The 15,487-nt window shown below is 36.9% G+C and overlaps 1 pseudogene across 1 annotated transcript in view; it reads left to right on the top strand.

Moving 5' to 3' along the window:
• LOC306855534 (DNA repair protein RAD50-like) overlaps positions 1 to 15,487 on the top strand; it is a 33,857-nt pseudogene that overhangs the window by 14,274 nt on the left and 4,096 nt on the right. Inside the window, exons 9-18 of the transcript XR_013785882.1 lie at positions 1,152 to 1,309; positions 1,987 to 2,163; positions 2,668 to 2,859; positions 3,720 to 3,905; positions 6,438 to 6,548; positions 6,727 to 6,802; positions 6,877 to 6,990; positions 8,043 to 8,170; positions 8,417 to 8,641; positions 15,313 to 15,398. The product of XR_013785882.1 is annotated as a DNA repair protein RAD50-like (transcript). The remainder of the gene's footprint in view (positions 1 to 1,151; positions 1,310 to 1,986; positions 2,164 to 2,667; positions 2,860 to 3,719; positions 3,906 to 6,437; positions 6,549 to 6,726; positions 6,803 to 6,876; positions 6,991 to 8,042; positions 8,171 to 8,416; positions 8,642 to 15,312; positions 15,399 to 15,487) is intronic.

The raw sequence follows: 15,487 nt of genomic DNA, 5'->3' as shown, positions 1-15,487 counted from the left end.
GCAGACGTCTTTCAGATGTCAGTTTTACATACATTCTATATCATAAACATCTTAAAGACATCTAATAGACGTCTATTTGACATCTAAAAGGAAACGTCCTATAGACGTATTGCAGATGAGCAAACACCCTGAATAATACGTCTTGCAGATGTAAATGCAGACGTCAAATAGACGTCTCGGAGATGTACTTGTGCTATCAGGGTGGAGTGAAGTCTGGTGCAGTTGCAGCTTGTACTTATTATTTAAACAAATAGAAAGCAAGTAGCATTAATAGTCATTTAGTTTTTGTTAACATCTGCTATGATAAATTTGAACAGATTTTTATTCTTATTGTAAATAAAAATGGAACATTAGGTCATGAATATTGTCTAAAAATCATGGAAATGTATTGGTAAAATTGTGTACGAACCCTGGTATTAGTACGACAGCACATTGCTTGCAGTATATAACTGCAACAATAGATGTCAGTACATGTCTTTATATCAGTGGTGGCCAACGTCGGTCCTGGAGAGCCGCAGTCTTGCAGAGATTTGCTCCAACCTTGATTAAAAACGTACTTGCCTGTCACTTTCTAGTACCACTTAAGCCTTTATTAGCTTGTTCAGGTGTTTTATTTATTGAAACTCCGCAGGACTGTGGCTCTCTGGGACCGACGTTGGCCATCCCCAGTTTTATATGATTGCTTGATGCATCAAAAGGATTTATTTTGATACGAGTTATAAATATAATTTAATTGATTTCTTGAAAATCATTATTTTATGCTTTTCTTTGGGTTATGTGCAATCTATGAAATAATTCCTTCAGAAAATGTGTTTATACTAGTATTTATACTACTTTAAAGCAATGTAGTATAAAAGCAAAGAGATTATAGCTTTGTTCAGAATGGAATACCTCAATACTAATACTACTAATTTTAGCAATATGTTTACTTTACTCAGTATACAGATATTCTATATATAAGGAATACTTAAATATATCTACTACTATTGTCAAATGTTCAGAATTCAGTCAGAACACATTGTGTCAACAGTCTAGCATGCCACTATTTGAAACATTTATTGAAAAATAGCATGCAAATGCTTATATATAGCAGTTTTTATTATCAGTGCTTATGCCAGACAGAAATAATTTATCTCTGCTTTGGATTCCAGATGGAAAAAGAGGAGCAAGTGAGGAAGATCAAGTCGAGACATAATGAAGAGCTGGTGTCTCTGACGGGACACTTCCCAAGCAAGAAAGAGCTAGAAGACTGGATCTACTCCAAATCCAAAGAGATCAACTCCACCAGAGACCGGCTCAACAAAATGAAGTCTGTTACAATGATGTTTATTATACAAACATTTGTATATTAGTAGTTGTTTATTAGAATAAGCTAGAGAATGCCATAAACAATTAATTTTAGTGTTAGGTTGGAATATGTTTTGTGCAGGTAACAGAGACAGAGAATCTAAACGTCTACGTGATAAGCAACACATGCACATACACTGACCTTGATACAACAGAAAATACTGACATTTGCACAACCACCCACATACTTAAGTAATATCTTTTGAAGACATATACGAAGTTTTGATTCCGGGTTCCTAAGGAATAGGTCATCTTCAGGGCAGTGAAACACGCAGTGTAGTATTCAAATGGTGACGTTAAGCTTACACAGACAGGAATTATAAGGCTGTCTACACAAATATCATGAGAAATTCATATTAAATAGTTGCACTTGTAGTGGTGTACATGAACTGTTCATAAAAATATTAAATCAAATAATAATTTCAGTAAAATTCATGTTTACATGTTAAATAATCTCATATAATGTAGTTTTCCAAATGCTTTATTTCCAAAATAAAACAATATATTTGATTTTTCTCCAGCATACGTTGCCCTGTTATTGTAATGCACTGTGTTTCAGGTTTGAAAAGTATGAAAAATTAAATGTAAACTAGCATTGCTAGACAACAAGATTCTTGAACAAAAGTTTTTGTTTCATAGCAAGGAGCTTGCATCTGGAGAACAGAAGAAGACTCACTTTACTGCTGAAGTCAAACGCAAGGAAGAGCAGCTGGCCAGCTATGAAGAGAGACGTTTTAATGTGTAAAACCAGTCAGGACTTTGAGTCGGACTTGTACAAACTGAAGGATGAGTTGGAGAAGTGTTCCAAACAGAGAGGTACGAAAGTGTGTTCAGCTCTTACCAAACATTTTTGAGCTACACAAATATACATGTACATTTTCTGTGCTAATTTTGGAGGAAAATCGTCAGAATGGTGCAGAATTAATGTACGTTTCGTACCAAGCCATGCACAAACCCACAAGGGCTAGGGGACACATTTTGTGAATGATGGCCTTTGAATTCTGCTTGAGTTTGTTTATTTTTGCAGAGGAAGATTCTGTGTGGGCCTGGTTTATGGGAAATTACTATTCATTGCCAGACAGGATATAGCCATTTTTTTTCCAAGTACAGCAATGACTGTAGATATGAGGTAGCAAGCTGGTGACTCTAATGCGGTAAGTGGTATTGTTACTCACACAGTTGAGGTTAAGTAGTTTGTACCAGTTTCATTACCCTGTTTGTGCTAATTCAGAACATCTCCAGTTTTCACTGTCTTCCATGTTCTTAATGTGATTCTCAGTGTCTTTTTCTCTACTCTGTCCTGGATCGTTTTCTGAGCAGCTATGCTGGCGGGTGTCACAGCCGTGTACAGTCAGTTCATCAGTCAGCTGACGGAGGAGGGCGAGCCCTGCTGTCCCGTGTGTCAGCGTGTGTTCCCATCAGAGGCAGAGCTCCAGGATGTCATTAATGACATGCAGTCCAAGCTGTGGCTCGTCCCAGACAAACTAAAGAACACTGAGCATGACCTGAAGAGTAAGGAGCGCAGGCGTGATGAAATGAGTGCCCATCAGGCAAAAATATATATATTTTTTCTCTCTCTCCGTTCTTTCATCTCTATATTTATCGATCCTCCATTCATCTATCCTTCCATCTTTTACTTTACCTATATATCCATCCATCCTTCACCTATCACTACATCCATGGATCCATCCTACTGCTTTGTCCATTCATTTATTACAGTATTACTACAATACTGAGGTGCAGATAATTGCCACTATTTGCAATACGTAGTGTAAATAGCAGAAAATCTTGTTATTTTAACAGTGTAAATAGAATCTATAGCTATTTGCACTTAAAAAAATACTGCTTTTTTCACTTGGTGTAAATGGGATCTATCGCTATTTACAGTTAGTGCACATAGGCGCTGCCTTAATTTATTCCTGTGATAGTGGAGTTGAATTTTCAGCAGCCATTAAAACATTTTTTTTATTAAAATAAAATCAATTTAATGTGGAATGTTGCTGAGCAAAAATATGAATTTCTTTCAAATAAAAATATTGACCCCAAATATTTTGAACAGTTATGTACATAGTTTAAACATTTGGCATATTTCTATTTGCTGTTTATGTACTGTTTATATTAATATATAAGGGTAAGTGGACAGCTTAGGTACTGTAAATGGCAGCTTTAAAAAAAAAAATTAAGTTGTTTTTTGCAGTGAATATCTTAATGAGAAAATGATGGGCCCTCAATTCATAAAAGTCATAAAAACTGCATGTATTATTGTCACACCACAGGACTTGTCAGCTTCCCAAAGTATTTAATGTAAAATCAGTTCTAACATCTAACAATTGTGTTCAATTGATATTTGTTTATTTGCTCCTTTTGTGTAGCCTGCAGTAAGATCGAGCTGAAGAGGAAACTGATCCAGGACCAGCAGGAGCAGATCCAGGCCTTGAGGAGCAGCATAAACGAGATTCGTGGAGAAAAGCTCCAGCAATATGCAGAAACGTCAACAGTTGTAGGAGCAGTGTGTGGAGTTCTCCACTGAGATCCAGACACTCCACAGAGACATTAGAGTGAGGAGCGCTTTAATGTGCCTTTTTACTCATAAAGAAAAACGTTTAATTTCATAGGTTCACTAATCACTGCGTCAGTAGCTGACATGAACACCCTCCAGGTCTGACGATGACGAGCGGGTAGACAGTCTTTCATGTTTGTCAGTCTGAGAAGTCTATGTTTCACAGGATGATAAACCAGGCAGTTACCGGCTGTATTACATTGCAGTATACTGTTCCCACAGTCTCAACTACAGATGCAGCATTGAGTAACCTATTATGTTTGTAACCTTGGTTCCCTGAGTATTAAGAGCGAGGTGATGCATAGCTTGCCACACTCCTCAGTTCTGCTAAAAGCTTCCTTCGCAGAGAATTCTGAGGAGTGTTGATGCACACATGTCCATTGGAGGCATATACACCATTCACACAGTAAATTACCAGAGTCAGGCACAAACATGCTGTTCACACAAGCAACAACCTTTTGTCTTATTACTATTAAGACACAGTTCACATCAGTACCACTCTGGAGGGGGTGTATGTAAGGTACTGACATGCAATCTCGTTTTCTACTCTGGGAACCAGCGAATTGGTTCAGTATGCCCTAAAAATATACACAGGGTTCCTCTCTGCGTCTTTCTTGCACCTGAATGAGCAAATGCATACAAAAGTATAAACATACCTCTTGGTAAGTAACTTTGTAGCTTTAACAATGATTAATCTATATTGAATTTTTACAGTGGAGTACATGCACCCGTTCGACCGGCCATTTTTTGTTTTATTTAAAGCATCTTCTCTTCCGTTCTTGCACACAAGCTGCACTGCAATCATTTTCCCAAATGCCATTTGTGTGTAAATATTCCGTTATTATTATAATTAGTCTATAAACAGCCATTAACAGAGGCCAGAGACGCTGAAGACGGAAGCAAAGAGGAGAAAATACCTTATCAGGCAGAACAAGATCACTGTTCACGATGCGCAAAATATAGGAATCCTGTTGCATTTTAAATGAATGTGTTTCTGATGGGAACTGACTGTTTTTAAAAAAGTTGACATGGCGTTTTCTTTTCATCTTGCCTCTGTATAATGCATTTAAATGAGTGTTAATACGAGCAGCGCTGCTGGTTTACCGTGGTAACCAAGGAAATGCTTTTTCACTGTTCTGTAAGCTCCACCTGCTGTCAGAGAGTGAAATTGCATCTCGTTCAGCCCGTCTGCTGTTTGTTTCATTCATTTAGCATAATTTCACAAAGCTAAAGTCACACATTCTGTTTTTACTTCAGATTTACTTAATATCCTCATGATTTTTGGCATAAAATAAAAATAATCAAATAATTTTGACCCACACAATGTATTTTTGGCTATTGCTACAAATATACCCCAGCGACTTAAGACTGGTTTTGTGGTGCATGGTCACATATTTGAGCAAGTACATAACCAGCCAGTGTTCAAAACTATCGCCTTACTTTAGCCCAATTCACAACGGTTATCTTATAATAATGTTTTCTAATTTGAGTGGTACGGGTAGGTTTTCGTGGGAAATTCTGCTGCGTCATTACATCACGCCTGTAAACATAAAGAAGTTTTCCCGGCTAATAGGCTATCGCATGTGAGGATCCTGCTGGTGGTGGATCGTTGCGGTAAACAGTAAACATTCACACCGGTGCGGTGACCTGACAGCCACACATTCACCTCAAAAACATTCTCAAAAGATTAATCCGCGCTGGAGCCGTGCCGGCGCACAACCCACGCAAGCAAGATAATTCCGCACAAAACTGCAATTCCAGGTTTTCAAAAAGAGATGGCAACAAAGAGGCAAAACTTACGGACTCGGCTATTACTTGCAATTTGTTTGAATTTTATAATAGTTAGACTAGTGGTTTTTGCAGTGGTATTAAAATTTAAATCAAGTTTTGTAAAATTGTATTGGTATCTAAAATATTGGTGTCATAAGTTTATTTATTAGAATACAAGGTGACATAGATAAAACAAAATTGATAACAGCAACTATTTTATTTAATTATGAATTTGACATTTGGCTTAGAGTGGGAACCCTGTATACACTGCTTAATTTGGAAAAAGTACAACTTTATTTCACAAAAGTAATGAAAATTGTCATGTACACTACTGTTCAAAAGTTTATGGTCAGCAAGATTTTTTTTTATTATTAATTAATACTTTATTCAGCAACAATGAATTAAACTGATTAAAAAGGGACAGACTTTTACATTGTTACAAAAAAATCTATTTAAAATAAATTTTTGAAAAACATTACAGTTTACACAAAAATATTAAGCAGCACTGCTGTTTTCAAAATTGATTATAAGAAGAAATATTTATTGAGATCAGCATATTAGACTGGAGTAATGATGGTGAAATTTTTGGTTTTTCCATCACAAGAATAGCTTAAATATTTATACATTTATATAAAATATTTAATATTTGACCAAATAAATTGGCAAGCATAAAATAATTCTTTGAAAAATAGAACCCAGATTTTGATCGGTATAATCATATTGTTATTGTTGTTCATATTGTGTTTTGTCTGTTTGTTAGGATGCAAAGGAGCAGGTGTCTCCTCTAGCTGCTACTCTGGAGAAGCTCCAGCAGGAGAAACAGGACCTTGCTGAGCGCAGGAGACAGAAACCAGAGGAAGGACAGGAAAAGGTGTTGCTTAATTTGTTTTTGCATTAGTGTTTTATGTTTCATCTGACTTATATTTTCTTATTACTGTGAAATTATTTACCTCTATGTACTACATCAGAGGTTGTGGATATTTTCTTTAATGCAAGATGAAGTCATTGCTGATCATCACAGTTGACTAAAGCTTTATACTTTCTTTTAGATAAATGCGATAAAATGCCGTCCTTGAAAGAGAGATTACCAAGTACATAGAAAAGGGCAAGGACAGCTACAAAGAGGTACAGCAAAATGATCTGTTTAGCTCTCATTTCCTATATGCAATTTATTTTTGTTTACTTTTTGATTTCTTTAGCAAAAAGAAACTGAGCTACAAGAGGTGGACAAACAATTACACGAGGCTGAAAAACAGCGAGAGAACATCAATAAAGACATTGGCAACATTCGACAAGACATTGACACTCAGAAGGTGCCAAGCAAAGCTTGCTGTGTTTTTGCTTTTGTTGTTGCATAGGCCTATGTTTTGGTGTATATACTTCTAATACTGTGCTCATGTACACATCAAAAGTGCTGAAAAACTAATCACCAAAAACTAATACCATGCAGCTAACAGCATTTCAAGAAATCGAAACGTCAGTGTCTGTGACAAAAATGTATAATAAAATTCACACCTGTGAAGTTGGGTGGCTGATGACATGTACAATGTCCAAAAGTATAAATCTTGGATTTAAAATCACTTTTAAACCTTGAAATAAAAGTTTAGAAAAAGTTCAAACAGAAATGTTTAATGTAAGATTAAGAAACATATTTTGTAGGTCACATATCGGCTGAGTTTACACTTGGCCTTAACATGTGATCTGATCAAGCAGATTGGGTCTCTGGATAACCAATCGGATATTTCTTTCCTGTGCAATATTTAAATAAGTCTGCAGAGGATAGCCCCGGTGCAAAGTTAACCTGAAGTGGTGGGATTTCTTTGAAAACCATTTTCAGTCATGGCACGTTTTACACATCAAAATTTGAGTCTCACTAGCGCTCCATGGACTGGTGTTCTCCATCTCTCTTCTGACAGTTTGGGAAAGAGGGGGTGGATTTTTGTGTGACATTGACCTGCAAATGCAGACGTGATGGCTGGGTTGCATTTACACTACACTGAGATCCAATCACAATGCATCCTCGACTACTTCTGGACCAGGACACGCTGATCAGATAACATTCAGATCAGAAGCATGTTTACACTTGTCGTCTCAATGTGTATGTGGACAACGTCCAGATACACGTCACATGTTAATACCAAATGTAAATGCAGCCATCAAGTGAGCATATTGAATTCTTAAAATCTTCTGACCTCTTAATTATTTGGATTAATGCAGTTGTCAGCTGCTAATTTGAAATGATACTATACCAACTGAGACATTTTTCTCAATGCATATTTTATCGTAATATGCTTTATTTTTTTCCCCAAAAATAAAGCATATGGCTTTCTATTTTATTTGTGGTTAAATGATTGGTTTTTAACAGGTTCAAGAGCGCTGGCTACAGGATAACTTGACCTTACGAAAGCGTGTGGAGGAGCTGAAAGAGGTGTCCAGGAAACTTGAAGACTTGGTTAAGGAGATGGGCAACATGGAAGTTGAGCAACTGCACAAGTATGAGATCACACATTATAGCTAACAAGTACCATTTAGGAAGTCCTGACTAGGTTTGACACACTTTCAGAAGCTCAGAAGACTTAAAGTGCCAAGTACGCTCTATAGTTACCGTAACTCTAGATCAATCCATCTCACTAACTCTAAATTACTTTACTGTTAACTAGTTTGCATAGATCTTTACGAAGTGTGCGAGGGGACATCAAATTAATGTGTATCTTAAAAAGTCCATCTTATGTTGCCAAGTGAGCGGCGAGAAGTGGAACAAAAGTTGGAGGACCTGAAAAAGAACCGCAGTGTGGCTCTCGGTCGACAGAAAGGCTACAAAGACGAGATCCTCCGTTTTCGTAAAGAGCTCAGTGAGCATCAATATTGCCGGGCTGAGGATCTCTACAGAGACCAAATGATTGTGATGAGAACAACAGAGTTGGCCAATAAGGACCTGGACATCTACTATAAAGCCCTAGACCAGTAAGTAGGTTTTGTTATCAGGGGTTTTCTGAAGGGTAGTTTCAGGCAGCGGTTTGTCAGAGTGTGTAGGTTTGATTTTGATGTGGTTCGGCAGACAGTAAGCAGCAGTAATCAGCAACAGGCCGTGTGCACTATTATCTAAACTAAAGGAAGTCTGACTCAGACTTTTAGCCCTAATGATGCAGTTGAATCATCACTAACTGGTGGGCTTCATCAAAGGGACTCCCCAAAAACAGGGTAAAATGCTTACCGTAGCAACTGTTGTATCCATTGCAACAGTCATTTTGCCATCTTTAGGTGTTGACAGTATTAGAAAAAAAGTATTTTGCAATATATGCAAAATTCCAAAATCTATTATAAAATATATACATTTTAAAAACATTCTCACCGTGTTTTGACTTTCAGAGGTGCAATTTTCATATTTACTAAAATAAATCCTTTTGAAGTTTAATCAACACATTAAGCCATATTACATTTCTTGTCTGTCTGTCCCCAAATTTAAGACCTCTTGAAATTATAATTAAAAATCTTCTTATTCCATTTAAGGTATTTAAGACTTTTTATTGCCTAATATTTGTAGTAGTCTGACTGGAAGACACAATAGGTCTGGGACGCTGGGCTAGCAATTTTGTGAGCCCTGTGAAATACTTAGTAAAGCTATTGTAAGCTAGACCAGAAATAAAGATGCAGAAAAGTAAAATAAAGGAGATAGCATTTCTTTTTATGTAGGTTTTTATTTGTAGGAAATGCCTTTGATTGATAGTTTAGATGCAGATTGAAGTCTGTCTTCAGCACAGCTGTTTCTTAAAGGTCTCAGAGGAACAGGGAGACATAAGATTCTGGGATGTGGCTTTTTACCACTTTATCATGGAACCTTTAGGTAATACTCACTCACTGACTGTAGTGCACTAGTGGGAACATAGACCTGTACATGTGTTATAAGCTAGGAAAGTGCTGTTCCAGTTACAGTCTTGAAGCCTTGAAATTAATGGAGGTGGCTATAGGCAACCAGTGGAGTTTGACCACAAGGGGTGTGAGGTGGGCACTTTTTGGTTGATTGAGGATCAACAATTATCCAGGACTAGTTTATAATATATGTCTGAAAGGCATTCAGACATACCAGCTTAGATGGTGGTATTGTCAAATTAGAATGACAGATAGAGCTATGCAGGGAGTTTGTGTATATTGAGAACAGAAGAGGGCCAAATACCAATCCCTGAAGATCCCCAGTGGTTAGCTGATGTACCTTGAATACTCTTCCCTCAAGGAAGCTTAAAAAAAGAAAATTACCTGTAAAAGCTGCGTTGAAGATTTGTGTGATTGTGGGTAAAAGCCAGGAGAAATATGAAGATGTAGGTAAATAGGATGCAAAAGACAGGTGGTAGGACAGCTGTGAAAAATTATTGATATTATTACACATAAGGGGCTTTTGCACCGGAGGAACCTTTTCATAGTTCCTAGAGCCACTGGCATAAGTACCCACTTTTTGGCATGTTTGCACTGCAGGAAATAGGAAAGTATTTAGTTATGGGATCTCTGGTTGGGGAAGCGAAATTAGCTTCTACTTCAGAGTAGGGTCTAACAGTTCTGTAGGAACTGTCAGTAACGTAAGTGTACGCTGACTGGCCAAATGCACATGAAACACCGGTTACCTGGCACATTTACAAAGCCATGTAAAAATATTTTCTCAACAAACATGGAAAACAGCGATAATGGCATTTACCTGTTGTCTGCAGTGTTGTGTTCTTTTCTCAGCCTCGATAACACTGCAAGTTGTCATAGAAAATTTTGTCTCTTAGCCCAACTTTTTGCTCTTTTAGTCAAAAAAAATGTGTTTATATTCCATCTCCGTTATCACGAAACCCGCGACACACAACAAAAACACCTCAGATTACAGTGTCCTTCATTCACAGGTTATGATTGTAAATGCCGTGAATAAAGACATCGCTGTTGGCCGCTTCAGAGTTCCTGGTGCCGGTGTGAATGCAACCAGGCAAGAGGGAGAAATTGGTTCTCTAGGAACCACCCTGCTGGCTAGTTCCTAGAAGTAAGTGGTGCGAAAGCCCCTATAATTGTGGAACTAGTACTGAAACTAAATTAATTTCCTTGTGAATCTATACTGGTTCGGATAAAATTCAAATGCCGTTTTTTTTCCACCGAGGACATAGGGATGCCAGAAATGTGTTTACATTTAAATGTACTAAAAATGTATTTAAACTACTTTATCGTGGAGCTACTGCCCAAGTTACGGTTTAAGTGGTGTGAATAGGTTCAAGAAGTGACGTACACCAGACTTGAAGGCGAATTACACCACATGAACATCCTGGCTTCTGCATAAATACATAGTTTCAGCAATATTGCTAAAGCAGCAAGCATTAATTTCAAAAACGCGGTCTAAATGATGTTGCTGGTTTCTCATGGAGGAATATACAGAGGAAGTCATTGGTTTAGATCAGTATCGTCCTGTGCGTTCATAGGTTCAGGTCTGTGGGTGTCTAAATCACTCTGGCGTCATCTACATTGCAGAGGCGTTATCCTTACTTTTTCAAGAAATCTTAATTTTCTCATGTTTAAATGGTGTGAATGATTTTTCTTTGCTCAATGATACAGTTGTCAGTATGGTAAAGATCAGTCATTTCACTCCAAAAATATTTATTAGTAAGTATTGGAGATACAGTAGGTGTAGTGGTATATTAATGATATTATATTGTATAATAGTAATTGCTCAATTGTAAATATATTATTAATAAATCAACAGCATTTATTGCGTAATGACTGGTTTGGACTTTAATCAGTATGCGCCAGAAATAGGCCAAATTGTGCAACACTCTTAAAAACCACAATATATTCTTACAAGGTTTCAGGGTTTGTCACTTGGCTTCTAGCAAACCCTTGGATGTGGCCTATCATTGAATAAATATCTATTTCTGTTTTCAGATTCGTTTTTGGGAAATAAAATAAGTGCCGAGAGCAGAACTTAAATGCAGAACTACACCATGCACAATGTGGCACTTCAGATAATTATTCAGATGCTGAGTAGTTACTTTATCAAAAAATCATAGCTAGCCACAAGCCATAAAAGACTAAATGGAAAAAAGCAGCAGCTTTGAGCATGCTGACAGGTTTAACAACAGTAATGTTGTGCAGTCACATACAGTCGCTAATAAATGTTATGCAACGTTAGATCAAATAAAATACTGAGCCTAATAAAATAAGCTTAGCATTATATTTGCATACAGTAAAATATAAAAACATAAAACTCACCATTAGAAGAGCTGAATTCTAGCTACCTGACCAACTGTCGATGAAATAACCTAGTTATGTGATCAGTGCAAATACTCTAACATCTGTGTTGTGTTCTACATTAAATGAGATTTCAGGAGGGGGGTGACAGCTAGTCTGGGGGGTTCTGGTCCTCACACTCTATTGTGGCACCGACCCATTTACATTTATTAATTTAGCAGACGTTTTTATCCAAAGCGACTTACAATTGGGGAATACATCAAGTGATTCATCTTAAAGAAGCAAATAGACACAGGAAGTGCTCATAATGCTAAGTTTCAAGCATTGTTCAAATAAGTACAAGCTAGACAAAAAAAAAAGGATGAAGTCAAATAGTGACGAAAGAGACGAGTTTACAGAAAATTTAAAATTGACAGGGAATCTCCATTCTGGATAGGGGTTGGAAGATCATTCCACCAGCCAGGAACGGTGAATGATAATGTTCTGGAAAGTGATTTTGTGCCTCTCTTTGATGGTACCACAAGGCATCACTCATTAGTGGATCTCAGAGGAGGGAAGCATTAGAGAGGGAATACACACAGAAAACATTCCTTCCTTCTGAAATGGATAGTTGGATTTTAGATTTTCCAATCATTCTAAAATATATTCTAGGTATGTTCCGTTTGAACACCTATATTGGTCGACCACCGGTATATCAAAGCCAAACCTAACTGCTTTAGTCTCTAACTGCTTCAAAGATTGATTGCACATTTGTCAAGTCAGAGAATCAGGATTTATGAATGTGGCATCACTTATCAAATTCTCTGCAGCTGTGTGCTTCAAACAGACACTGTACATGGACAGCTGTCCAAAGAACTCTGATTTCTAGGATTTTGATTGAGTGCTACCTAGTAAAGCAGTTGGAGAAAGTACTGTGTCTGGCATTAAAGCAGCTGACCCGTTCTTCTCACCATGATACCATCATTGCTGTTTGTGCAGAGGAGTAGAGGAAGTGTGGCAATCTGATAGGACACACCATGCTTAGATGCAAGATTTCTTCTAATATCAGTTCTAATAAAAAAAAAAAAAAAAAATGAAAAAAGTCTTACGGTCAAAATAGCATTTTACAAGTCTTTCCGATTTAGTACTCTAACAGATACTTCTAATAAATCATTCTTCATTTGCTTTTATTGCCACTATTATTTTGAAAAATTTAACTTATGCATAGGATCAACTACTTATAAATGGAGAAATAGCAATAGATGAAATTTCATATACTTTACTAACATGTTTGCTAGACACGAGTGGTTCATATGTTAAGCTTTGCAATTTGCCGTTGTATTGCTTTATTATTGTATTACACCTGCACTGAAATTGAAATTCCATTGATACCAATAAGATGTCAAATGTATTAGGATACAGAGAAATTAACATCAAGTAAGCATTAATATACACATACAAACCCGATTCCAAAAAAGTTGGGACACTGTACAAATTACGAATAAAAAAGGAATGCAATAATTTACAAATCTCCTAAATTTATATTTTATTCACAATAGAATATAGATAACATATCAAATGTTGAAAGTGAGACATTTTGAAATGGCATGCCAAATATTGGCTCATTTTGGATTTCATGAGAGCTACACATTCCAAAAAAGTTGGGACAGGTAGCAATAAGAGGCCGGAAAAGTTAAATGTACATATAAGGAACAGCTGGAGGACCAATTTGCAACTTATTAGGTCAATTGGCAACATGATTGGGTATAAAAAGAGCCTCTCAGAGTGGCAGTGTCTCTCAGAAGTCAAGATGGCAAGAGGATCACCAATTCCCCCAATGCTGCGGCAAAAAATAGTGGAGCAATATCAGAAAGGAGTTTCTCAGAGAAAAAATGCAAAGAGTTTGAAGTTATCATCATCTACAGTGCATAATATCATCCAAAGATTCAGAGAATCTGGAACAGTCTTTGTGCTTAAGGGTCAAGGCCGGAAAACCATACTGGATACCCGTGATCTTCGGGCCCTTAGACGGCACTGCATCACATACAGGAATGCTACTGTAATGGAAATCACAACATGGGCTCAGGAATACTTCCAGAAAACATTGTCGGTGAACACAATCCACCGTGCCATTCGCTGTTGCCGGCTAAAACTCTATAGGTCAAAAAAGAAGCCATATCTAAACATGATCCAGAAGCGCAGGCGTTTTCTCTGGGCCAAGGCTTATTTAAAATGGACTGTGGCAAAGTGGAAAACTGTTCTGTGGTCAGACGAATCAAAATTTGAAGTTCTTTTTGGAAAATCTCATGTCATCCAGACTAAAGAGGACAAGGACAACCCAAGTTGTTATCAGCGCTCAGTTCAGAAGCCTGCATCTCTGATGGTATGGGGTTGCATGAGTGCGTGTGGCATGGGCAGCTTACACATCTGGAAAGGCACCATCAATGCTGAAAGGTATATCCAAGTTCTAGAACAACATATGCTCCCATCCAGACGTTGTCTCTTTCAGGGAAGACCTTGCATTTTCCAACATGACAATGCCAGACCACATAGTGCATCAATTACAACATCATGGCTGCGTAGGAGGAGTATCCGGGTACTGAAATGGCCAGCCTGCAGTCCAGATCTTTCACCCATAGAAAACATTTGGCGCATCATAAAGAGGAAGATGCGACAAAGAAGACCTAAGACAGTTGAGCAACTAGAAGCCTGTATTAGACAAGAATGGGACAACATTCCTATTCCTAAACTTGAGCAACTTGTCTCCTCAGTCCGCAGACGTTTGCAGACTGTTATAAAAAGAGAGGATGTCACACAGTGGTAAACATAGCCTTGTCCCAACGTTTTTGAGATGTGTTGATGCCATGAAATTTAAAATAAACTTATTTTTCCCTTAAAATGATACATTTTCTCAGTTTAAACATTTGGTATGTTATCTATGTTGTATTCTGAATAAAATATTGAAATTTGAAACTTCCACATCATTGCATTCTGTTTTTATTCATAATTTGTACAGTGTCCCAACTTTTTTGGAATCGGGTTTGTGTATTAGTATACATTAATACATATACATAACATCAAGTAAGATTAGTAAATGCCTTAAATGTATTGTTTTAGTTCATGGTGCTTAATGCATTAGATTAGTCTAAATTCTTACCAAAGTTCAATACTATTTTGTCTAAATAATAATAATGCGTATGAATTAAATAATAATAATTCTTATTAATACTGATAAAATACTATAAACTCTAATCAGTCAGATTAAAAACAGAATCATTGTAAGTGAATTTAGGCGTAATAGCATTATAAATTACATTTATGAATGGGATACAATAATCCCATTTAAAATTTGCTAAAGATTACAGGTTTTGAAGATTTACTTGGAGTTTAAGATAGTGGCAAAGGTATTTTATTCATTTATTTTTATTGTATTCTTTTTTTTATTACAGAACAATAATGAAGTTTCACAGCATGAAGATGGAGGAGATTAATAAAATCATCAGAGATTTATAGCGTAGCATATACAGAGGACAAGGTCTGCCATGACTGGTGCTTGACTTGATATATCCCATGCTGATTCTTTCTTTAAACGCAATTATACTTTTGTTTACATGTCTCCTGATC

The sequence above is a fragment of the Barbus barbus genome, assembly GCF_936440315.1.
Source record: "Barbus barbus genome assembly, chromosome: 36".
NCBI lineage: Eukaryota > Metazoa > Chordata > Actinopteri > Cypriniformes > Cyprinidae > Barbus > Barbus barbus.
This window is presented reverse-complemented; position numbering and strand designations above follow the sequence as displayed.